The sequence below is a fragment of the Scyliorhinus canicula genome, chromosome 21 (genome assembly GCF_902713615.1).
Source record: "Scyliorhinus canicula chromosome 21, sScyCan1.1, whole genome shotgun sequence".
NCBI classification, from domain to species: Eukaryota; Metazoa; Chordata; class Chondrichthyes; order Carcharhiniformes; family Scyliorhinidae; genus Scyliorhinus; species Scyliorhinus canicula.
The window spans coordinates 13,834,470-13,859,529 of NC_052166.1; the positions used below are offsets into that span (position 1 = coordinate 13,834,470).

General features: G+C 48.3%; 1 protein-coding gene across 3 annotated transcripts in view; it reads right to left on the bottom strand.

Moving 5' to 3' along the window:
- The window catches only part of exd3 (exonuclease 3'-5' domain containing 3), a 617,516-nt gene extending 593,204 nt beyond the window's left edge, over positions 1-24,312 (bottom strand). For 2 of the 3 annotated variants that reach the window (XM_038781916.1, XM_038781914.1), the window contains exon 1: positions 24,197-24,311. The gene's annotated coding sequence lies outside the window, so the exon portion shown is untranslated. Of the gene's footprint in view, positions 1-24,196 lie in introns of all 3 variants that reach the window. The other variant, XM_038781915.1, reaches the window with a different exon arrangement.
- Between the last annotated feature and the right edge of the window lie 748 nt (positions 24,313-25,060).

The following is a 25,060-nucleotide window of genomic DNA, read 5'->3' on the forward strand; positions in this document are numbered from 1 at the left end:
ATTTATAAAAATGACAAACAGCAGTGGCCCCAAAACAGATCCTTGTGGTACACCACTAGTAACTGAACTCCAGGCTGAACATTTCCCATCAACCACCACCCTTTGTCTTCTTCCAGCGAGCCAATTTCTGATCCAAACTGCTAAATCACCCTGAATCCCATGCCTCCGTATTTTCTGCAATAGCCTACCACGGGGAACCTTATCAAACACTTTAGTGAAATCCATATACACCACATCAACTGCTTTACCCTCGTCCACCTGTTTGGTCACCTTGTCAAAGAACTCAATAAGGTTTGTGAGGCACGCCCTACCCTTCACAAAACCGTGTTGACACTCCCTAATCAAATTATTAGTAGGGTGATCATGGCTCGGCACAACATCGAGGGCCGAAGGGCCTGTTCTGTGCTGTACTGTTCTATGTTCTATTCCGTTCCAGATGATTATAAATCCTATATCTTATAAACCTTTCCAAGACTTTGCCCACAACAGAAGTAAGGCGCACTGGTCTATAGTTACCGGGGTTGTCTCTACTCCCCTTCTTGAACAAGGGGACAACATTTGCTATCCTCCAGTCTTCTGGCACTATTCCTGTAGATAATGACAACATAAAGATCAAAGCCAAAGGTTCAGCAATCTCCTCCTTGGCTTCCCAGAGAATCCTAGGATAAATCCCATCCAGCCCAAGGGACTTATCTATTTTTACACTTTCCAGAATGCAGCACCTCCTCCTTATGAACCTCAAGCCCTACTAGTCTAGTAGCCTGTATCTCAGTATTCACCTCGACAACATGGTCTTTTTCCTGCGTGAATACTGACAAAAAATATTCAATTAGCACCTCGCCTATCTCCTCGGATTCCACGCACAACTTCCCACTACTATCCTTGACTGGCCCTACTCTTGCCCCAGTCATTCCAGGTATTCCTGGCATACCGATAGAAAGTTTTAGGGTTATCCTTGATCCTACCTGCCAAAGACTTCTCATGTCCCATCCTGGCTCTTCTTAGCTCTCTCTTTAGGTCCTTCCTAGCTAACTTGTAACTCTCGAGCGCCCTAACTGAACCTTCACATCTCATCTTTACATAAGCTTCCTTCTTCCTCTTGACAAATGATTAAACTACTTTAGTAAACCACGGTTCCGTCGCTCAACCACTTCCTCCCTGCCTGACAGGTACATACTTATCAAGGACACGCAGTAGCTGTTCCTTGAACGAGCTCCACATTTCAATTGTGCCCATCCCGTGCAGTTTCCTTCCCCATCCTATGCACCCTAAGTCTTGCCTCATCGCATCATAATTGCCTTTCCCCCAGCTATAACTCTTGCCCTGCGGTATATACCTATCCCTTTCCATCGCTAAAATAAACGTAACTGAATTGTGGTCACTATCACCAAAATGCTCACCTACCTCCAAATCTAACACCTGTCCTGGTTCATTACCCAGTACCAAATCCAATGTGGCCTCGCCTCTTGTTGGCCAGTCTACATACTCTCCTGCACACATTGGACAAAAATGGACCCATCTAAAGTACTCAATCTATAGCGTTTCCAGTCAATATTTGGAAAGTTGAAGTTCCCCATAACAACTACCCTGTTACTTTTGCTCCTATCCAGAATCATTATTGCAATCCTTTCCTCTACATCTCTGGAACTTTTCAGAAGCCTGTAGAAAACTCCCAACAGGGTGACCTCTCTTTTCCTGTTTCTAACCTCAGCTCATACTACCTCAGTAGACGAGTCCTCATCAAACGTCCTTTCTGCCACCGTAATACTGTCCTTGACTAACAATGCCACCCCTCCCCCTCTTTTACCACCATCCCTGAGCTTACTGAAATATCTAAACCCCGGAACCTGCAACAACCATTCCTGTCCCTGCTCTAGCCATGTCTCCGAAATGGCCACAACATCGAAGTCCCAGGTGCCAACCCATGCTGCAAGTTCACCCACCTTATTCCGGGTGCTCCTGGCGTTGAAGTAGACACAGTTTAAACCACCTTCCTGCCTGCTGGTACACTCCTGCAACCTTGAAACCTTACTCATGACCTCACTACTCTCAACCTCCTGTATACTGGAGCTACAATTCAGGTTCCCAACCCCCTGCTGAATTAGTTTAAACCCTCTCGAAGAGCATTAGCAAATTTCCCGCCCAGGATATTGGTACCCCACTGGTCCAGGTGTAGACCATCCCATTTGTGGAGGTCCCACCTACCAAAGAATGAGCCCCAATTATCCAGGTATCTGAAACCCTCCCTCCTGCACCATCCCTGTAGGCACGTGTTGACCTGCTCTCTCTCCCTATTTCTCGTCTCGCTAGCACGTGGCACGAGTAACAACCCAGAGATAATAACTCTGTTTGTTCTAGCTTTCCTTACACTCCCTCGCACCGGGGTCCAGATCCCCACACCCTCCCTCTCACCAGGGTCCAGCTCCCCACACACTCCTCTCACCGGGGTCCAGCTCCCCACACACTCCTCTCACCGGGGTCCAGCTCCCCTCACACTCCCTCTCACCAGGGTCCAGCTCCCCTCACACTCCCTCTCACCGGGGACCAGCTCCCCTCACACTCCCTCTCACCAGGGACCAGCTCCCCTCACACTCCCTCTCACCGGAGTCCAGCTCCCCACACACTTCCTCTCACCGGGGACCAACTCCCCACACACTCCTCTCACCGGGTCCAGCTCCCCTCACACTCCCTCTCACTGGGGTCCAGCTCCCCACACACTCCCTCTCACCAGGGTCCAGCTCCCCACACACTCCCTCTCACCGGGGTCCAGCTCCCCACACACTCCCTCTCACCGGGGACCAGCTCCCCCCACACTCCCTCTCACCGGGGTCTTGCTCCCCACACACTGCCTCTTACCGGGGACCAGCTCCCCTCACACTCCCTCTCACCGGGGTCCAGCTCCCCTCACACTCCCTCTTACCGGGGACCAGCTCCCCTCACACTCCCTCTCACCGGGGACCAGCTCCCCACAGACCCTCTCACCGGGGACCAACTCCCCTCACACTCCCTCTCACCGGGGACCAGCTCCCCACACACTCCCTCTCACCGGGGACCAGCTCCCCTCACACTCCCTCTCACCGGGGTCCAGCTCCCCTCACACTCCCTCTTACCGGGGACCAGCTCCCCTCACACTCCCTCTCACTGGGGTCCAGCTCCCCACAGACTCATTTCATTTCACAGGAAAAATCAGCACATGTGCCATCCACCCCACCGTCGCATAGGTACAGACGCTGAGCACTGAGGTTTCAGAGAGGAACTACAGCCTAATCATCGTTGAACCCTCCAAATCATTTTATTGCCTATACTCTTGTGCAGTTTGGGTCACACACTGTAGCCTGTTCTTCTACTCATTTTTATTTCTCTCTCCTGCTTTGATCGCTTTGTATTTCTTAGTTTTCCCTTTAGTACATTGCTGAATGTACAATTTCTGACTATTAATCCACTCCCTTCTGAGATTTGAAAAAATATTCATACAAACAGAAAAACAGAAAATACCAGAAATACTTAGCACGTTCGTCAGTCAACATAGAGAGGAAAAACAGATCAACAGATCGAATGTTTCAGGCTGATAGCCATTATTGGCACTGGGGAAAGTTGGCGATGTAATGGGTTTAAAACAAGAAAAAGCAGAGGGTGAAAAAATCAAAAAGCGCTGTGTTGGAAGGCAGAAGAGATTAATTGACAAAAGAGTTAGTGGTGCAAGACCAAAGTGAATGGTAATGGGAGAACAAAAAGATGCATCCAGAGGAGGCATGAATGGCAGAATGATAAAACCATAAGACAAAGGTGCACAATTGGACCATTCAGCCCATCGAGTCTGCTCCGCTATTCAATCATGACTGATGTGTTTCTCATGAAATGAAAATCGCTTATTGTCACGAGTAGGCTTCAATGAAGTTACTGTGAAAAGCCCCTAGTCGCCACATTCCGGCGCCTGTCCGGGGAGGCTGGTACGGGAATCGAACCGTGCTGCTGGCCTGCTTGGTCTGCTGTAAAAGCCAGCGATTTAGCTGAGTGAGCTAAACCAGCCCCTCATCCCCATGCTCCTGCGTATTCCCCATAACCCTGGATTCCCTTATTAAGCACGGACCTCCCTATCGCTGTTGTAGAGGCACGCTGTGACTTGGACGCACGCACACGCACGCACACTAAACCAACCAAAACCAAAACAGAACAAACAGGAAATCTTATAGCAGATAAATAGCACCCCCCTGCCTCACCCTCCCTACCATTCCCCTCCACCCACCCTTTAACCGTCCCACCACCACACCACCACCACCACTGCCGACGTCTTATCTATCCTTGAAGAAGTCAATAAAGGCTTCCATCTCCGGGCAACCCCCCACCCGACCCTTTCAAGGCAAACTTTTTTCCAGCCCAAGGAATTTGCCAGGTCGCTCACCCATATCCCCGGCTTCAGTGCTTCTGAGTCCCTCCACGCCAACAAAATCTGTCTCCAAAATCTGCCCCCCCGCCCCCCACCCAATTGACCACGCTAAATTGCCCCTTAATTGGGAACTGAAATCCATGGCAAGGGATGAGATTGCAGAGCCTTTGGCTTTGATCTTTGGATCCTCACTGTTCACGGGGGAGAGGGATTGGTGAGTGGAAAATGTTGTTCCTCTGTTCAAGAAAGGGAATAGGAATGACCCTAGTAATTATAGGCCGGTTAGTCTTACTTCAGTGGTCGTTAAGTTAATGGAAAAGGCCCTGAGGGATAGGATTAATGACCACTTGGAAAGATGCAGCTTAATCCGGGATAGTCAACATGGATTCGTGAAGGGTAAGTCTTGCCTCACAAATTTGATTGAATTCTTTGAGGAGGTAACTAAGTGTGTAGATGAAGGTAGAGCAGTTGATGTCGTATACATGGATTTCAGTAAGGCGTGGTCGGCTCATGAAGAAAGTAAGGAGATGTTGGATAGAGGGAAATTTGGCCAATTGGATAAGTAACTGGCTATCACATAGAAGACAGAGGGTGATGGTGGATGAAAAATTTTCAGACTGGAGACCAGTTACCAGCGGTGTACCACAGGGATCAGTGCTGGGTCCTCTGCTATTTGTGATTTTTATAAATGACTTGGAGGAGGGGGCTGAAGGGTGGGTCAGTAAATTTGCTGATGACACCAAGGCTGGTGGAGTAGTAGATGAGGTGGAGGGCTGTTGTAGGCTGCAAAGAGACATTGATAGGATGCAGAGCTGGGCCGATAAATGGCAGATGGAGTTTAACCCTGATAAGTGCGAGGTGATTCATTTTGGTAGGACAAATTTGAATGTGGATTACAGTCAAAGGCAGGGTTCTGAGGAATGTGGAGGAACAGAGAGATCATGGGGTTCATGTCCACAGATCTCTGAAGGTTGCCACTCAAGTGGATAGAGCCGTGAAGAAGGCCTATAGTATGCTAGCGTTTATTAACAGGGGGCTCGAGTTTAAGAGCCGTGGGGTTATGCTGCAACTGTGCAGGACCCTGGTGAGACCACATTTGGAGTAGTGTGTGCAGTTTTGGTCACCTCATTATGGGAAGGATGTGGAAGCATGGAAAGGGTGCAAAGGAGATTTACCAGGATGCTGGCTGGATTAGAGGGTACGTCCTATGAGGAAAGATTGAGGGAGCTAGAGCTTTTCTCATTGGAGCAAACAAGGATGAGAGGCGACTTAATAGAGATTTCTAAGATTATGAGAGGGATAGATAGAGTGGACATTCGGAGACTATTTCCTCGGGTGGATGTAGCTGTTACAAGGGGGCATAACTATAAGGTTTGGGGTGGTATAAGATATAGGAGGGATATCCGAAGTAGGTTCTTTACTCAGAGAGTGGTTAGGGTGTGGAATGAACTGCCTGCTGTGATATGGAGTCGGACACTTTAGGAACTTTCAAGCGGTTATTGGATCGGCACATGGAGCACACCAGAATGACAGGGAGTGGGATAGCTTGATCTTGGTTTCAGACAAAGCTCGGCACAACATCGAGGACCGAATGGCCTGTTGTGTGCTGTGCTGTTCTGTGGCCGATGCAGTACAATGTGGCAAAATGTAAAGTTATACACTTTGGTGTGAAAAACAGGAAGGAAGATTATTTTAATGGTGATATATTGGGAAGTGTGAATGTACAAAGGGATCTGGGTGTCCTTGTACACCGGTTAGTGACAGTAGAGAGGCAGGTGTAGCAACTAGGAAGACAAATCGTATGTTGGCCTTCATTTGAAGAGGATTTGAGGTCAGAAATAGAGATGTCTTACTGCAATTGGCCTTGGTGAGACCACACCTGGAGTAGTGTGTGCAGTTTTGGTCTCCCTATCTTAGGAGGGAGTGCAGCAGCGATTCACCTGGCTGACACTAGGATAGTGGGACTATGAGGCAAGATTGGTTCCACTGGGCCTGTATTCAGGATGAGAGGAAATCTGATTGAAACGCATACAGTTCTAACAGGGCTGGACAGACCAGATGCAGGGAAGTTGTTTTCCCTGGTTTGGGAATCTAGTCTTAGGATACAGGGTAGATCATTTAGGACTGAGATATAGAAAGATTTCTTCACTTAGAAGTTGGTAAATCTATGGAATGCTCTGCCATAGGAAGGCCAAGTCACTGAATGCATTCTAGAAAGGGATAATATTTTTGATGTTAATGGCATCAAGGGGCATGGGGAGAAAACTGGAATATAGCATTGAGATTGAGGACCAGCCATGATCATATTGAATGGCAGAGGAGGCTCCAGGGGCCAGATGGTCTCCTCTAGTTTCTATTCTTACCCCAGAGAGAGCCAACACCTGTGGAATGTAGTGATGAAAATTAGGCAGTAAATATTCAAGGTTTATGACCTTGAAACAGTGCCAGATTCACAACAGATGAGGCAAGATTGCATCAACAGGACACATGCATTGCCTCAGCTGTAACTAAATAAACTGCAAACAATGTGCAATAGGCAGCTCATGAAATCAATAATCCAAGTGAATGCCCTTATCATGCTGAAAATCCTTCACAGAATCCAGAGTTTCAGATTTTCTTTCAGCTTTCCACTATATCTGGTTTTTCATTTTAACACTTGCATTTAGGCTGTACTCCGAGTCCCTCCACCACCAGCCTGGCTGGGTCTAGAACATAGTGTGCCAAAGCGTGAGTGTGTCAGGCATTCACTTACCGTGAGGGGGTCACCACACACCTCCTTTCACGGGGACCTCTTTGTCGACATGCCTTGTGAAGGGTTCAAGTTTCTAAGGACACACAAGCTCACAGTGGACACACAAGCAGTGCTCACCGAGTCCAGCACCTTCATGTTCAGACCTTCCCAACTCTGTTGTGACTGGTGTTTCTGCCTCCGGTGGAACCTTCTGGCCACACAATCGCAGAGTTTACCAGCACATCTCACATTGCCAATTCGCAGAATAGAAACCAATCCAGAAACAGGTCCTTTCCCATCACTGGAACATGTGCTTTTAAAAACTGCCTTCCTGTTCAATACATTATTACTTCCACTGGCACTTTCTCTGGATCAAATTTGCAGTAACATTACAAATCAGTATGGATGACTGCAGAACTGACTGCATCCAAAATAAATATGGACTAAAAACTTTAACTAACTAAATTAAATAAAACGAGCCTTAGATATAGCAGAGTTGGTTGTGTGTCTGAACTGTGGAATGTGGGAGTTTGAAACATAGAAAAGGAGGAGGAGGCCACTCAGCCCATCGAGTCTGCGGTTTAAAATTAATTTCCAGGATGTGTGTGTTGCTGGTTAGGCCTGCATTTATTACACATCCGTAGTTGCCCTTCCAAAAGTTCTTCAAGCTCTGCAGTCACTGAGGTGTTGGTACATCCACATTCCTGTTCCAGGATTTTGACCCAACAACAGTGAAGGAACGGCGATATATTTCCAAGTAGGATGGTGAGTGACTTGGAGGGGAACCTCCAGGTAGTGAGGTTCCCAGCTATCTACTGCTCTTGCCCCTCTCCACGGTAGTGATTGTGGGTTTGGAAGGTGCTGTGTAAGGAACCTTAGTGAGTTCCTGCAGTGCATCTTGTAGATGGTACACATGGCTGCCACTGTTCATCAGTCGTGGAAGGTTAGAATGTGAACATAGAACATAACAGTGCAGAAGGAGGCCATTGAGCCAATTGATCTGCACCGGCCCACTTAAATCCTCACTTCCACCCTATCCCCATAACCCCTCCTAACCTTTTTTAGTCACTAAGGGCAATTTATCATGGCCAATCCACCCAACCTGCACATCTTTGGAATGTGGGAGGACTTTTCAGGTCTGAGTTGAGGAGAGATTTCTTCACCCAGAAATTGGTGAGCCCGTGGGATTCACTAGCATAGGACGTTACCCCAACTGCTGCTTACATATTCCACACACTTGGTTGAAACAAAATCTGCTGCTATGGAAAACTACCTCAACACTGGACGGAGACAATGTCCGCCCACTCAACGCATTCACCACAGGCTGCGAGATTGTTCGCACTGTGACAGATTTTTTTTTTTCTCTCGGATGTCTTGTCTCCAAAATGGTTTGTTTAAAAAAGAATGAGGGAGTCACACATGGTGACAATTCTAATGGGAAATTGATATTAAGGAGACAGACAGACAAACGAGATATTAAACAAAGGTAATAATAGATATTATGTTTGCATCCCCAGGAATATACGAGGATACAAAGAACAAAAGACAAGATGAAGACAGAACTGATGACCTCCATCATAATCATCGTTGTATCACTACAGTTATGCGCGTCGATGGCCCCTGTAACACACACATTGGCCCCAAACACAACCATACCAAATGATACCCCTAGCCTGGACACCACACCTCATATGGAAATAAACATTGATACCCCCACATGGTGATTCCCTCATACAAGGTAGAAGCCCTATTAGTTATTGCAATACTATGCAGTGTCGTTCAGACACTTAGGCTTCGGAAATGGTGAAGGAGAGCCTCCCGCTCCCCAATATATACACTCAGAGCCCCTTTTCTCGGACTTCACCAGACCCCACACTCTTTTTGAACCCTTTTGCAGACTAATAAATTCCGCGGTTTTCAATAAAAGTTGCATTATCTATAAATGTGATAAATTTAAGTAGAAATGTGATGCTGCTATTGTTTAAATTTTTGTATTGTAATACAAGTTATTTTGGTTATTAGCTCACAGCATAAGTGTAGTTTAGGTAAGGACAGTTAGAGGTTCCCCTTTGTGTAAAGAAGTTAAATGACTGATTAAATGTTATAGTGCCCCCTTAGAATTTTTATAGATATGTGCTTAGGTAAATGTTCGAATCCATAGGAGAGAGTAGTATAGAACCTGTCCTTGATTCAGGGTACCTGGCGCAGCAAAGAACAGATGAAGATTCAGCAGTGTGATCCACCACGCTTCGCGTTAAGGATCAAGAGGACGGACTGTAGCCATCTGGGATGGCCACTTACAAAGAAACATGGACATTTGCAAAGACTCAAGGGAAATATGGCCAATACAAGATTCAGGCAGGCTCAGAGCCTAAATGTATATTTGTAAGCAGAGCACCAGACAGTATCGAAACCCCCAGCCGATTTGCACTCTAATGACCCATTTCCCGAAGACAAAGGACAAATGTGAGGTTATCCATTTTGGTAGGAATAACAGCAAACGGGATTATTATTTAAACGATAAAATATTAAAGCATGCTGCTGTGCAGAGAGACCTGGGTGTGCTAGTGCACGAGTCACAGAAAGTTGGTTTACATGTGCAACAGGTGATTAAGATGGCAAATGGAATTTTGTCCTCCATTGCTAGAGGGATGGATGTTTAAGACTAGGGAGGTTATGCTGCAATTGTATAAAGTGTTAGTGAGGCCACACCCGGAGTATTGTGTTCAGTTTTGGTCTCCTTACTTGAGAAAGGACGTATTGGCACTGGAGGGTGTGCAGAGGAGATTCACTAGGTTAATCCCAGAGCTGAAGGGGTTGGATTACGAGGAGAGGTTGAGTAGACTGGGACTGTACTCGTTGGAATTTAGAAGGATGAGGGGGGAATCTTATAGAAACATTTAAAATTATGAAGGGAATAGATAAGATAGATGCGGGCAGGTTGTTTCCACTGGCGGGTGAAAGCAGAACATGGGGACATAGCCTCAAAATAAGGGGAAGTAGATTTAGGACTGAGTTTAGGAGGAACATCTTCACCCAAAGGGTTGTGAATCTATAGAATTCATTGCCCAGTGAAACAGTTGAGGCTCCTTCATTAAATGTTTTTAAGGTAAAGATAGATAGTTTTTTGAAGAATAAAGGGATTAAGGGTTATGGTGTTCGGGCTGGAAAGTGGAGCTGAGTCCACAAAAGATCAGCCATGATCTCATTGAATGGCGGAGCAGGCTCAAGGGGCCAGATGGCCTACTCCTGCTCCTTGTTCTTATGTACTCAGGTAACCGATACAATTCCAGACACCAGCCACTCCCTTTACTCAGGATGCATAAACAGCAAGGTCAATGACTGCTTGGGACATGCCCAGCCCTCAAGGCACTGCCCTTTATTTGCTCAGATCGAAGGCAGTAATTGAAGTCTGCAGAATTATTGGGTCCAAATCTAAGGACCGCCCAAAAGAGCGCGAAACCCCCCCCCCCCCCCCCCCTCAAAGGATAAAGAGAGACACTGCCATGTGTTCAATCTCTTTTGAACCTGGCGCTCCGGCAACGTCTATCGCCAACTGTAGCACCACGACCAGAAGCAAGTCCAAGTTCAACACTCACTACCAGACGGATGAGCCCAGCTGAACCGCAGTTCGAACAGAGGCCACTGTTCCTCTGACCCAAGCCGGGTGCATGAAGTTAAGTACAGGTTGTCATAGTGTTAAGTGTAATTTAGTTTGTAGTGTTTGTTGCATGTATAAGTTAATCTTGTGTGTAAATAAAGTATGATTGAACTTGAACTAACTAATTGGTTGTTGGGTCTTTGATCGATATCCGGTTGAACCTTGTGGTGGTATCATTTGATATCTGGCAACTCTGAAAGCAATATCTAGACAAAAGAAGGGCAACTTTATCGACTGCCATATTTATAGCGAGTATATATAGCAACAGTATGGAATACAAAAGTAAGGATGTGTTGTGGGATGTAAAGCATTGGTTGTGCCATGATTGGAATGGTGCACGCAGTTCTGGTTGCCACATTACAGGAAGGACATAATTGCTCTGGAGAGTTTAGAGGAGATTTACAAGAATGTTGCCAGAGCTGGGAAAGTGTAGATAACAGAAGAGATTGGATGTGCTAGGGTTGTTCCCCTTGGAACAAAAAAAGAGGCTCAGCGGTGACCGAATAGGGGCTGGTTTAGCTCACTCAGCTAAATCGCTGGCTTTTAAAGCAGACCAAGCAGGCCAGCAGCACGGTTCGATTCCCGTACCAGCCTCCCCGGACAGGCGCCGGAATGTGGCGACTAGGGGCTTTTCACAGTAACTTCATTGAAGCCTACTCGTGACAATAAAGCGATTTTCATTTTCATTTCAATTGTACAAGGTAGAGGGACCTAGACCGTAAAGACGTGCTTCCCCCAAACTGAGGGGTCAATTACCAGGGGACATAGATTTAATGTAAAAGGATTAGAGAGGACAGGAGGAAATACATTTTACTCAGAAGGAGTGGGCATCCAGAATTCACAGCCTAAGATGGTGGTCGAGGCTGAAACGCTCAACTCATTTAAAAGGTACCTGGGTCCATCTGAAGTGTTGTAACCTGCAAGGTCACAGACCAGGTGCTGGAAAATGCATTGAAATGAGCTGCTAGTTTATTTTTTCACTTCTTTTGACTGACGCAGACACGATGGGCTGAATCACCTCTTTCGGCTCTGTCACTTTTCTCTGGTTCTAAACAGGGAGGCAGTTCTTTTGAAACTGTGCCAAAAGTTAGACTCCAATTTAAGGAGCAGGACCTCAAGGGTAATAATTCAGAGATTTATACAGAGCCCCACACTGAAAATGGCCCAGGAGCAGACAGATCAAAAGTATTCACAATTCTAATAAACGTCACAGAACAGAATCATTAACGCTCTGTAGATGCTGCCATAACCTGAGTATTTCCAGCAGTTTCTACCTCTATTTCAGTTTTCCAGCATCTGAATCATATTGCTTTTCAATATTGGAAAATTTACTATTGCACCTGGCAGCACGGTGGCACAGTGGTTAGCACTGGAGATAACTCCCGATAACTGGCACTGGAGCTCTAGAGATCCGTGTTCAATTCCGGCGTTGGGTAACTGTCTATGTGAAGTTTAGATTATTTGGCCATGCTAAATTGCCTCTTAATGTGTAAAATGTTAGGTGGGGTTACTGGGTTACGGGCATAGGGTGGAGGCATGGACTTAAATAGGGTGCTCTTTCCAAGGGCTGTTTTCAGTCCAGACTCGATGGACTGAATGGCTTCCTTCTCCACTGTAGGGATTCTATGATTTTACGAAATAAACAGAGCAGTAAAGAGAAATAAGAGAATATGTAGGCAACAATTATTATAATATAATACACTTGAAAATGATAATAGAGGATGACTTAAGTATGATTTAAAAAACAAGTTAATAGATTGCAGAAAAGATGAAGTTGGTGGGTTGAAAATAGAACTTGGGAAAACAAAATGGACAATATATTGTCAAACATTAATGTAGAACATCAACAGAACACCATTTGAGTGCAGAGAAAAAAATCCTGCTTACTAGAGAGAACAAACTCATGGAATCCAAAATGACTAAAGACATCAGGGAAGAACTGAACCAAGGGTTCAGAAAAATGAACAACATAGACAGCAAAGGAGTGCAGGATAAGAGAGAATATGAAGCAATTAGGAGACAAGTCAAAAAATTAATAAGGAAGGCAGAGAGAGAGCAGCAAGGAGACACAGTGGTTAGCATTGCTGCCTACAGTGCCCAAATTTGATCTGGGCCCCAGGTCACTGTCTGTGTAGTGTTTGCACATTCTCCTTTGCACATTCTCCCCGTGTCTGTATGGATCTCACCCCCACAACCCAAATATGTGCAGGTTAGGTGGATGGCCACGCTAAATTGCCCCTTAATTTAAAAGTATCCAGGGAGGAGACTGCAGAGACATCACTACACATACACATATACTGTACTACACAAGGGAGAAACAGAAGAAGCCCAAAGGTCAGTCAGTTGAACACTAATAAAAACAATGCACTCCCTTCAAAAGGACCAAAGAGAAAAAAAGTCTCCTGTCAGCAAGAATGTCGAAGGGAAAATTTTGCTGAACCAACCTGAAAAGTTAACAGTGAGAGTAGACAATGGTCATGCAGTCAATATTTATCTGGATATTCAAAAGGCCTTTGATAAGGTGCCCAATGATAAGGCCAGCGAATGTGGAGTCAGGACAAGTGGCAGAATGAATTACTAGCTGACTTCAAGACAGAAAGCAGAGTGGGAGTGAAGTGTGGTTAGTCAAGGTGGCAGAAGGTGGGAAGTGGGTGTCCCACAGGAACCAGTCTTGGGACCACGACTGCTCACAATTTACATTAACGATTTGGACTTCAGAATCAATAGTACAATTTCTAAATTTGTAGATGACATGAAAATGGGGGCAACGAAAATGCCTTCCTTATTACTGAGGAGGACTGCAGCAGAATTCAGGGGGACATTAATAAATTTGTAGAATAAGCAAATTAAGTTCAACACAGTTAAATGTGAAGTTGTACATTTAGGCAGAAAGAATTGGGAGGGTATTTATTACTCGGAAAGTACAAGTCCAGATGGGAACAGAGGGATCTTGAATTACAAATGCACCAAAGTTATGTGACAGGTTAGAAAAGCCAGCAAAAAGCAAACCAAGCACTCAGCTTCATTACTAGAGGATAGAATGCTGATCCTGTGTCAAACCTTGGTTAAAACACACTTAAATATAATGTGTTCAATTCTGGCCACCATATTGCAAATCGGATATAGAAACACTGGAGGGTGCAGAGAAGATTTACAATGATTTTACCAGAAATACATGGGTATACAGATCGAGAAAGGTTGAAAGGCATTGTTGGTCAAGGATAAAATCAGACCAGTTGAGAGAGGGTACTGTCTCAAAAAATCTAAATGTAGATTCGGTCTGGGAGGAGCTAAGAAGCAACAAGGGGTGGAAAACAGTAGTGGGAGTTGTCTACAGGCCTCCAAACAGAAGTGTTAAGGATGGCATTAAAAAGAAAATTAGAGACTTCTGCTTGTGACCACATTTGGAATATTGCATGCTATTTGGTGCTGCCATATTACCAGAAGGATGGACTTCCGCTTGTGACCATGGAGAGATTGGTCACATAAAGGGCTGTTCCTGCTCAAAGTCACAGAAAAGGGCACTTTTTACCCAGATCCGGGTGGAATTTTGATGAAAAGGCGTAGGTGAATGTTAGAGGAGTAGTTTACCCCTGGAATGGTATGTCTTCTGATCACCGGACCTGGCAGAAAACAGTGAGAGGTTTGGCTGGAAAGTTGAAACAGTCTTGTGCTTCACAGACAGTCTCTTCCAGCATGCAGGCGGGGGAGGGGCAAGCTGCAAGGCCCCAGATACAGGAACTGATGACTTTTATCAAGGAGGAATTCCATAAATAGAGGAAAGAATTGCATGAGAATCATGCAATGACCATTGCAGAAGCTATGGCACCCCTGAAGAGTACTTTGGAGCGGATGGAGAGGAGTTTGGAGGTACAGGGTGATGGAACCATCAATTCAGCGAACACGTGTAGTTGGATCTGAACAGAGGCTTTAATACACTTACAATAGAGCCAGCCTATTCGTCGTTGAACTTCAGGTGAACTGTCAGGCTGGCTCTAAGGCACTGATCTTTATACATCGGTCCCAGGGGGAGGAGTCCTGGGCGGAGCCAAGGGAGGCGCCCAGTACAAACTCTCGCGTACTCCCAGAGCGACTCCCCCTGGTGGTCGGATAGTGCAACTGCACTTACAATGGGTAGATAACGAACATTTATACATGGAGGGATATTGGCAACTATATGTAGTGTGAATCACATTCACCACACAGAGGTCACAGATACGGGACATTGAAGGAGTCATCTCGGACCACAGCAATTGTGTGGCGACTCTGGAGGCGGAGGCGGGACTCCTGGGGGATCTTTGTAAAATGCTGAGCACAAAGGTTGAGGAGCAGGAGAATACCTTGAGAAGAGAGAACCTGCAAATAGTGGGCCTGCCTGAAGGAGTGGAAGGTGTGAGAGCCACGAGGTACGTCTCGAGGATGCTGGAGGGACTGGTGGCAGAAGGGGTATCTGGATAAGCCACCTGAAGTGGCCGAGCACACAGGTCTCTGAGGCAAAAGCCAAGAGCTGGGGAGCAGCCGCGGACGGTGATTTGGAGAAAATTCTACGGTGGGCCAGGGAGAAGCGTAGCTGAGACTGGGAGGGAAATAACGTCCGGATTTATCAGGACATCAGAGCCGAGTTGGCAAAACGGCGGACAGGTTTCGACAAGGCCAAGGCGGTGCTGTACCGGCGGCAGATCAGGTTTGGGGTGCTCTACCCGGCAAAATTATCGGTGACGTTCGGAGGCCGGGTGTATTATTTCAAGATCCCAGAAGCGGCCAAAGACTTCATTGTGGAGCAGAAACTGGTGGAAAACTGAGTGGACAATGCTTGGGAAACGGGATGCTGGCACTATGTAATGGGCGGGAGCATGTTTGAAGTGGGTGCAGCGATTGGGGGATTTTTGCCTTTGTTTGTGGGAGGGGGGGATGTGCCTTTGAGCAGGGGCAGCCGCGCTAGCAGGTTATGCTGGTGAACGGAAGTGAGGTGGTAAGGGAGAAGGGCAAGAAGGGTGGCCGGGGGAAGGGGCAGGGGTGAAAGGGGAGGGGGTTTCTGCGACACGGCAGGGGGTAAGAGATGGCATGGTCAAGGGCGAAGAAAGGGGCCATCTGGGATGGGCTAAGTACAGAGTGGAATTAAAGGGTTAATGAGTTAAATGGGGAAGATGACGGACGGCAGAGTGGATTGGAGGCGCAATCCTCCGGTAAGGTTGGTGACGTGGAACATCCGGGCACTGAATGGGCAGGTTATAAAGTCGCGGGTGTTCGAGCACCTCAGGAGCTTGAAAGCGGGGGTGGTCTTTTTGCAGGAGACACACCTCCGTGTGAAGGACCAGGTTAAGGAAGGAGTGGGTCGGGCAGGTTTTTCACTCAGGGTTTGATTTGAAATCGAGGGGTGTGGCGACTTTAGTGAGCAAAAAAATGGGATATACGAGTGCGGAGGAGGTGAGGGATCTAGGTGGGAGATATGTGATTGTGAGTGGGGTATTGGAAGGGGCACCGGTAGTGTTGGTAAATGTGAATGCCCCCAAATTGGGATGATGTGGGTTGCTGGCAGCGATCCCGGATTTGGCCGATTTGATCATCGGAGAGATTTTAACCGTGTCCGCGAGAAGAGGGTGGATAGATCGAGCCCCAGGTCGATGGGTAGGGTATGAATGGCAAGGGAGCTGGGGGGGGGGGGGGGTTTATGGAGAAGATGGGCGTGGTGGATCCATGGCGCTTTCAGAACGCAGGGGGAAGGGAGTATTCCTTCTTTTCACACGTCTATAAGGTGTATTTGAGGATTGATTACTTTGGAGTGCGTCGGGAGGTTTTGGTTGGGGTGGAGGGGGCAGAGTATGTGGGGATAGTTATCTCGGACCATGCGCCCCACTGGCTGGATATTCGGTTCAGTACGGGACGAGAGCAGAGGCTGGGGTGGAGGTTTGACTCGGGGTTGTTGGCAGGTGGAGGTTTTTGTGATAAAGTGCGGTTGGCGATTAGGGATTATGTGGAGTTCAATCAGAATGGGGAGGTATCAGCAGGCATTTTTTGGGAAGCACCAAAGGCAGTGGTCCGGGGAGAAATTCTCTGATTTACGGTTCGTGCGAATAAGGAAAGGAGGGCAGAACATGACCGTCTAGTGATCGAGATAGTGGAGGTGGACAGGGAATATTCTAGGGTGCCCACTATAGCAATCCCCTCTACTTACTGGCGAGGAGGAAGAAGTTGCAGGGGCAATTTGACAGGCTGACAATGGGGAGGGCCGTAGGGCAAGAGGGGTGCAATACGGGTATGGGGAGAAGACGAGCCGCATGCTGGCGCACCAGTTGCAGAGACAGGCTGCATCCAGGGAAATACTGAAGATCCGGACTGGGGCTGGGGATGTGGTGTCAGAGCCAGGGAAGATAAATGAGGCATTCAGGGAATACTACCAGGGACTTTATGAGGCAGACCCAGGAGGAGAGGAGGGGGTCATGGGGTGGTTTCTGGACGAGCTGGAATTTCCCCAGGTGGAGGAAGCAAAGAGGCAGGCGTTGGAGGAGCCACTGGGGCTGAGGGAGGTGTTGGATAGTATCAGGGGTATGAAGTCAGGGAAGGCCCTTTGGCCGGATGGGTACCCGGCAGAATTTCATAAAGAATTTGCGACGAACCTGGCACCACATCTGTTGGGGGCGTTTAATAAAGCACTCGTAGTTGCTGGAGGCGATGAAGCAGGCAGTAATCACACTAATCCCAAAAAAAGGGAAGGATCAGGTGGAATGTGGGTCATATAGACCCATATCACTATTGAATACGGGTGTGAAAGTATTGGCTGAGTTCTTGGTGTGGAGGACGGAGGATATTCGAGGAAGGTGGTGATTAGTGGTGGGGATCCTCAGGAATCAGAGTGAGGACCTCAGCTATTCACAACATACACCCAAGATTTGGTTGAGGGAACCAATTGTAATATTTCCAGGTTTGCAGATGAAAACTTGGTGGGAAGCTGAGTGGTGAGGAGGATGTTAAGAGGCTTCAAAGTGATCCAGACAGGTTGAGCGAGTGAGCAAATACATGGCAAATTCAGTATCACGTGGAGTAATATGAAGTTGTCCACTTTAGACAGCGAAACAGAATGGCAGCGGTCACCAATTCCCTTCCTGCCTGTGGAGTCTGAGCTTGCATGCTATCCAAGACGCTCTCCACCTAACGGATGCTCAGTGTCCCCAGCCGTTGTTCCAGGTCTGAAACTCAGGCTTCTAGAAGCTGCATCTGGAGAGCCATGCTGGCCCCAGGCATTGGAAATGTTCCCGGCTTCCCACATCAAGCAAGATGAGCAAACCACAGCTTTGAACTCTCCTGCCATGACATAACCCTTAAAGTTAAACCTTTGGAAGATGCTCAATATCACATTATATCCAATTCTCGAGCACCTTTCTTTCCTGGTCCTCGTTACTACCAATTATAGCCTTTACAGATTATAAACCAATAAATCAAACTAGAAGTTTCATGAAAGTAGTAAAGGCTTAAACTATCTTGCTCACTACTTAACAATCAGCTCTCTGCCTTGTAGCCTCAACTGCTGAAGCAGGGCAAGCCCACTCACTGAAGATTTAAAAGTTACAAAGCAAGGAGAAAAAGCAAACATCTGTTCCCGCTCTGCACCGAATTCCCACTCTTTTCAAATTCCCGATAGCCACATCAGTCTGGTTGTGTCTCACTCAGGAAGTGTTCTCTCCCATTGCTTGTGAGCAAATTGTACTCCTATGTAAATGGAGAAGCTTTCATGTTTTTTGCTAGTTAACGTTAATAGTTTGTTCTCCTTTCTTTCTCAGATTCTTGGTCCTCCTTTGCTGTTTTCTAAAATCCTCCCCTTCCGCAACTAATTTGGGCAACTTTAAGTATTTTCATTTAATCTTATTGAACCCTCAACTTCCTTTGTTAGCCAAAGTTTACTGGTTTTCCGTTTTTTCTTGCCTTGTTTTTGTGCCTTGAAGGAATGTACAGTTGCTGTGCACTGTTTAAAGACCATTCATTGCCTTTATACCATCACATCATACCTTTTATTGTATGTTCCCAATCAACCTCAGCCAAATTGCCTCCCATACCTTCAGAATTTCCTTTGTTCAAATTTAACACCCTGATTAAGATTGCATTAGCTCACTTTCAAACAAAATGTAATATTCTCTCATATTGTAGTCACTGAAGTTTCATTTGCAATAAGATTATTAGTGCTTTCTTGTTATATATCAGATCGAAAAAAGCCAGCTCTCCAGTTGGTTTCTCAGCATACTGCTCTAGAAAACATTCCAGAAACATATCCTCCACAGCATCAGTGCTCATTAGATTTCCCCAGTCTATATATATTTTTTAAATTTAGAGTACAGAATTATTTTTTTTCCAATTAAGGGGCAATATAGCATGGTGAATCCACTTTACCTGCACATCTTTGGGTTGTGGGTGTGAAACCCACACAGACATAGGGAGAATGTGCAAACTCCACACGGACAGTGATCCAGGGCCGGGATTCGAACCGGGATCCTCAGTGCTGCAGGCCTAGTGCATGCTATCACATGCCGTCCTATTACCCAGCCTTTATGCAGATTGAAGTCACCCATGATCACTGAAATTCACCAAAGGAATTGAAAAACAAATCCAAAGAACAGTGCACACATTAATTCTGAAGAGTCACACTGGGTTCAAAACATGAATTATATTCGCTCTCCACCCATGCTGGCAGACCTATAGGGCACTTTCTGAATTTACTACAATACAGTCTGGAAACTGACTGGGGGCAAATGCTCCAAGCTTCAGAACATACACAAAGAAATTCACTGATTTTGCAAGAGAAAATGGACTTCGCCAGCAAACATTAAATATGTCACTGGTTGACAGGTGATGCTGTGTTGTGGTCTAATATCCTCACTTGACACACTAGGTAACATTTCCCAACTGCCTGACTCAGGCCCAACAACAGCAGGCTGGGTGGAATCTCTAAAGCTGGTGTGTGAAATCCGGGATGTGAAACAGGAAGCATGCAGTCACTCCTGGTGTGTGCCACTCCTCACTAGGAGCGGTTGATTTATAATGTTAGAGTTATCAACCCACTGGAGTTCACTCAAGATGCACTCTCAGAACAAGGAATTCTGCCACTCTCACTAATGCTTCACCATGAAATCACCTCTCCATTTCAGCTTGACAGAGGATGGGGAAGAGCTGGGGTTTCTGGGGTCTCCCTATCTCAACACACCAGTCAGAGGTGGTGTAACTGCATCTCAGGGACACTGCTCACACAGATTTTCAATGGGTTACAGGCAGTTGCCAGAAACACTCATCTTTGCTACTGGTTAAAGACCTTGTTGCTGTTTGTCCCTCAGGAACTCAGAGTTTATCAAATGTGAGGTCAGGAACCAGTAAGAGTACATACAAGGTGAGCGGATAACCACAGCAATTGGAGCCTCTGTACACGCCCACACAGTCATTTCGCAGCACTGGGAACGATTGCAACAAGACAAAGATCGCATCAGTCCAGCTCGGCAAATACACTCAGCACAGGGCAAGCATTACTGCACCGACAGGAATTCTGAATGCGAGGACAATGTGTAAACAGTCCCCATGCTCTCTCATACAGAGACCTCACACATAACTCCATGGCAGCATGGTAGCACTGTGGCTTCACAGCACCAGGGTCCCAGCTGGGTCACTGTCTGTGCGGAGCCTGCAAGTTCTCCCCGTGTCTGCACGAGTTTCCTCTGGGTGCTCCAGTTTCTTCCCACAGTCCAAAGACGTGCAGGTTAGGTGGATTGGCCATGCTAAATTGCCCTTAGTGACCAAAAAGGTTGGGAGGGGTTATTGGGTTTCAGGGATAGGGTAGGAATGAGGGCTTAAGAGGGTTGGGGCAGACTCGATGGGCGGAATGGCCTCCTTTTGCACTGTATGTTCGATCTATTTCCAGGTTGCATAATGAGACAGGAAGATCACATCATTTCATTTCACAGGAAAAATCATTAATTTCCCCACTACCCACCCCCCCCCCCCCCCCCCCCCCCCCCCCCCTCATCCCTCCCTCCCTTAACAAACCTCCAGGACAGGAACACACACTGACACTCAAAGGGCTTAACTTCCAAACACACTTGACTCAAACTGGGGAGCAGTTCCACACACACACACTGACGCTCAGTGGGGAGCAGTTCGATCTCCACACACAGTGACTCTCAGTGGGGAGCAGTTCGATCTCCACACACAGTGACTCTCACTGGGACACAGTCCCGCACACACCGACTCTCACTGGGACACAGTGCCGCACACACTGACTCTCACTGGGACACAGTGCCGCACACACCGACTCTCACTGGGACACAGTGCCGCACACACCGACTCTCACTGGGACACAGTGCCGCACACACCGACTCTCACTGGGACACAGTGCCGCACACACCGACTCTCACTGGGACACAGTGCCGCACACACCGACTCTCACTGGGACACAGTGCCGCACACACCGACTCTCACTGGGACACAGTGCCGCACACACTGACTCTCACTGGGACACAGTCCCACACACACTGACTCTCACTGGGACACAGTTCCACACACACTGACTCTCACTGGGACACAGTCCCACACACACTGACTCTCACTGGGGGCCAGTTCCACACACACTGACTCTCACTGGGACACAGTCCCACACACACTGACTCTCACTGGGACACAGTGCCGCACACACTGACTCTCACTGGGACACAGTGCCGCACACACTGACTCTCACTGGGACACAGTGCCGCACACACTGACTCTCACTGGGACACAGTGCCGCACACACTGACTCTCACTGGGACACAGTGCCGCACACACTGACTCTCACTGGGACACAGTGCCGCACACACTGACTCTCACTGGGACACAGTGCCGCACACACTGACTCTCACTGGGACACAGTGCCGCACACACTGACTCTCACTGGGACACAGTGCCGCACACACTGACTCTCACTGGGACACAGTGCCGCACACACTGACTCTCACTGGGACACAGTGCCGCACACACTGACTCTCACTGGGACACAGTGCCGCACACACTGACTCTCACTGGGACACAGTGCCGCACACACTGACTCTCACTGGGACACAGTGCCGCACACACTGACTCTCACTGGGACACAGTGCCGCACACACTGACTCTCACTGGGACACAGTGCCGCACACACTGACTCTCACTGGGACACAGTGCCGCACACACTGACTCTCACTGGGACACAGTGCCGCACACACTGACTCTCACTGGGACACAGTGCCGCACACACTGACTCTCACTGGGACACAGTGCCGCACACACTGACTCTCACTGGGACACAGTGCCGCACACACTGACTCTCACTGGGACACAGTGCCGCACACACTGACTCTCACTGGGACACAGTGCCGCACACACTGACTCTCACTGGGACACAGTGCCGCACACACTGACTCTCACTGGGACACAGTGCCGCACACACTGACTCTCACTGGGACACAGTGCCGCACACACTGACTCTCACTGGGACACAGTGCCGCACACACTGACTCTCACTGGGACACAGTGCCGCACACACTGACTCTCACTGGGACACAGTGCCGCACACACTGACTCTCACTGGGACACAGTGCCGCACACACTGACTCTCACTGGTACACAGTTCCACACACACTGACTCTCACTGGGACACAGTTCCACACACACAGACTCTCACTGGGGTACAGTTCCACACACACTGACTCTCACTGGGGGACAGTCCCACACACACTGACTCTCACTGGGACACAGTCCCACACACACTGACTCTCACTGGGACACAGTCCCACACACACTGACTCTCACTGGGACACAGTGCCGCACACACTGACTCTCACTGGGACACAGTCCCGCACACACTGACTCTCACTGGGACACAGTCCCGCACACACTGACTCTCACTGGGACACAGTCCCGCACACACTGACTCTCACTGGGACACAGTCCCGCACACACTGACTCTCACTGGGACACAGTCCCGCACACACTGACTCTCACTGGGACACAGTCCCGCACACACTGACTCTCACTGGGACACAGTCCCGCACACACTGACTCTCACTGGGACACAGTCCCGCACACACTGACTCTCACTGGGACACAGTCCCGCCCACACTGACTCTCACTGGGACACAGTCCCACCCACACTGACTCTCACTGGGACACAGTCCCACACACACTGACTCTCACTGGGACACAGTCCCACACACACTGACACTCACTGGGACAGTTCCACACACACTGACTCTCACTGGGACACAGTCCCACACACACTGACTCTCACTGGGACACAGTCCACACACACTGACTCTCACTGGGGTACAGTTCCACACACACTGACTCTCACTGGGGTCAGTCCCACACACACTGACTCTCACTGGGGCACAGTTCCACACACACTGACTCTCACTGGGACACAGTCCCACACACACTGACTCTCACTGGGACACAGTCCCACACACACTGACTCTCACTGGGGTACAGTTCCACACACACTGACTCTCACTGGGGTCAGTCCCACACACACTGACTCTCACTGGGACACAGTTCCACACACACTGACTCTCACTGGGGGACAGTCCCACACACACTGACTCTCACTGGGACACAGTTCCACACACACTGACTCTCACTGGGACACAGTTCCACACACACTGACTCTCACTGGGACACAGTTCCACACACACTGACTCTCACTGGGGTACAGTTCCACACACACTGACTCTCACTGGGACACAGTCCCACACACACTGACTCTCACTGGGACACAGTCCCACACACACTGACTCTCACTGGGGGACAGTCCCACACACACTGACTCTCACCGGGGGACTGTCCCACACACACTGACTCTCACCGGGACACAGTCCCGCACACACTGACTCTCACTGGGACACAGTCCCACACACACTGACTCTCACTGGGACACAGTCCCGCACACACTGACTCTCACTGGGACACAGTCCCGCACACACTGACTCTCACTGGGACACAGTCCCGCACACACTGACTCTCACTGGGACACAGTCCCACACACACTGACTCTCACTGGGACACAGTCCCACACACACTGACTCTCACTGGGACACAGTCCCGCACACACTGACTCTCACTGGGACACAGTCCCACACACACTGACTCTCACTGGGACACAGTCCCACACACACTGACTCTCACTGGGACACAGTCCCACACACACTGACTCTCACTGGGACACAGTCCCACACACACTGACTCTCACTGGGACACAGTCCCGCACACACTGACTCTCACTGGGACACAGTCCCGCACACACTGACTGGGGGACAGTTTGTTCTCTCCCTCCCTCCCCTCACATTGGTGAATTGACATCTGGCACATTGTCCTGTTCACGTCAAAGTACAAACTTGCAGTCATTTTGTATTAAAATATGTGGGGAATAAACCTGAGGTGTGTCCGGAACTCAATCAGACCGTTTAATCCGCGGAAACGCCCTTATCCAATTTCTTCATTACTGGAGAACGACGTCTCGGTTAGACGTCCCTCCTCATCCGGTTGACCCTTCACCGCACATCCGGTTCTCAGCAGTGAACGTTCGCTTCGCTCACCATCTTGGTGAAGGCGGTGATATGTCTCTTCGGGCTCCATCTTTGTAAAGGTAGTTATGTGTCCCTTCTGCCGCCATCGAGATGTGGGCGGTTCTTTGTCCCTTCGGGCGCCATCTTGGTGAAGGGGGTTCTGTGTCTCTGGGCCCCATCTTGGTGAGTTCCATTTGTGAGAACATTTTCCTTACCAATAGCACGGTAGCATGGTGGTTAGCATAAATGCTTCACAGCTCCAGGGTCCTAGGTTCAATTTCCGGCTGGGTCACTGTCTGTGCGGAGTCTGCACGTCCTCCCCGTGTGTGCGTGGGTTTCCTCCCACAGTCCAAAGATGTGCGGGTTAGGTGGATTGGCCATGATAAATTGCCCTTAGTGTCCTAAAAATAAGGTTAATTGGGGGGGGGGGGGGGTTACTGGTATAGGGTGGATATGTTGGCTTGAGTAGGGTGATCATTGCTCGGCACAACATCGAGGGCCGAAGGGCCTGTTCTGTACTGTTCTATGTTCTAATTCATATATATGGCACGGTTGCTGTCCCCGATCTGGTTCTTCACAATAAACTCCAAATTCCTCCCAACTATCTGATTCCTTTCGTTTTGCTTCTCATTGGTTTGCACTTTCGTTTATTGGTGCTACTAAAGATTCTGGTCCCATCTCAAGACTGTTCTGTAGCCATCCTTTCATTAGGTAATCTATTCAAACTGTGG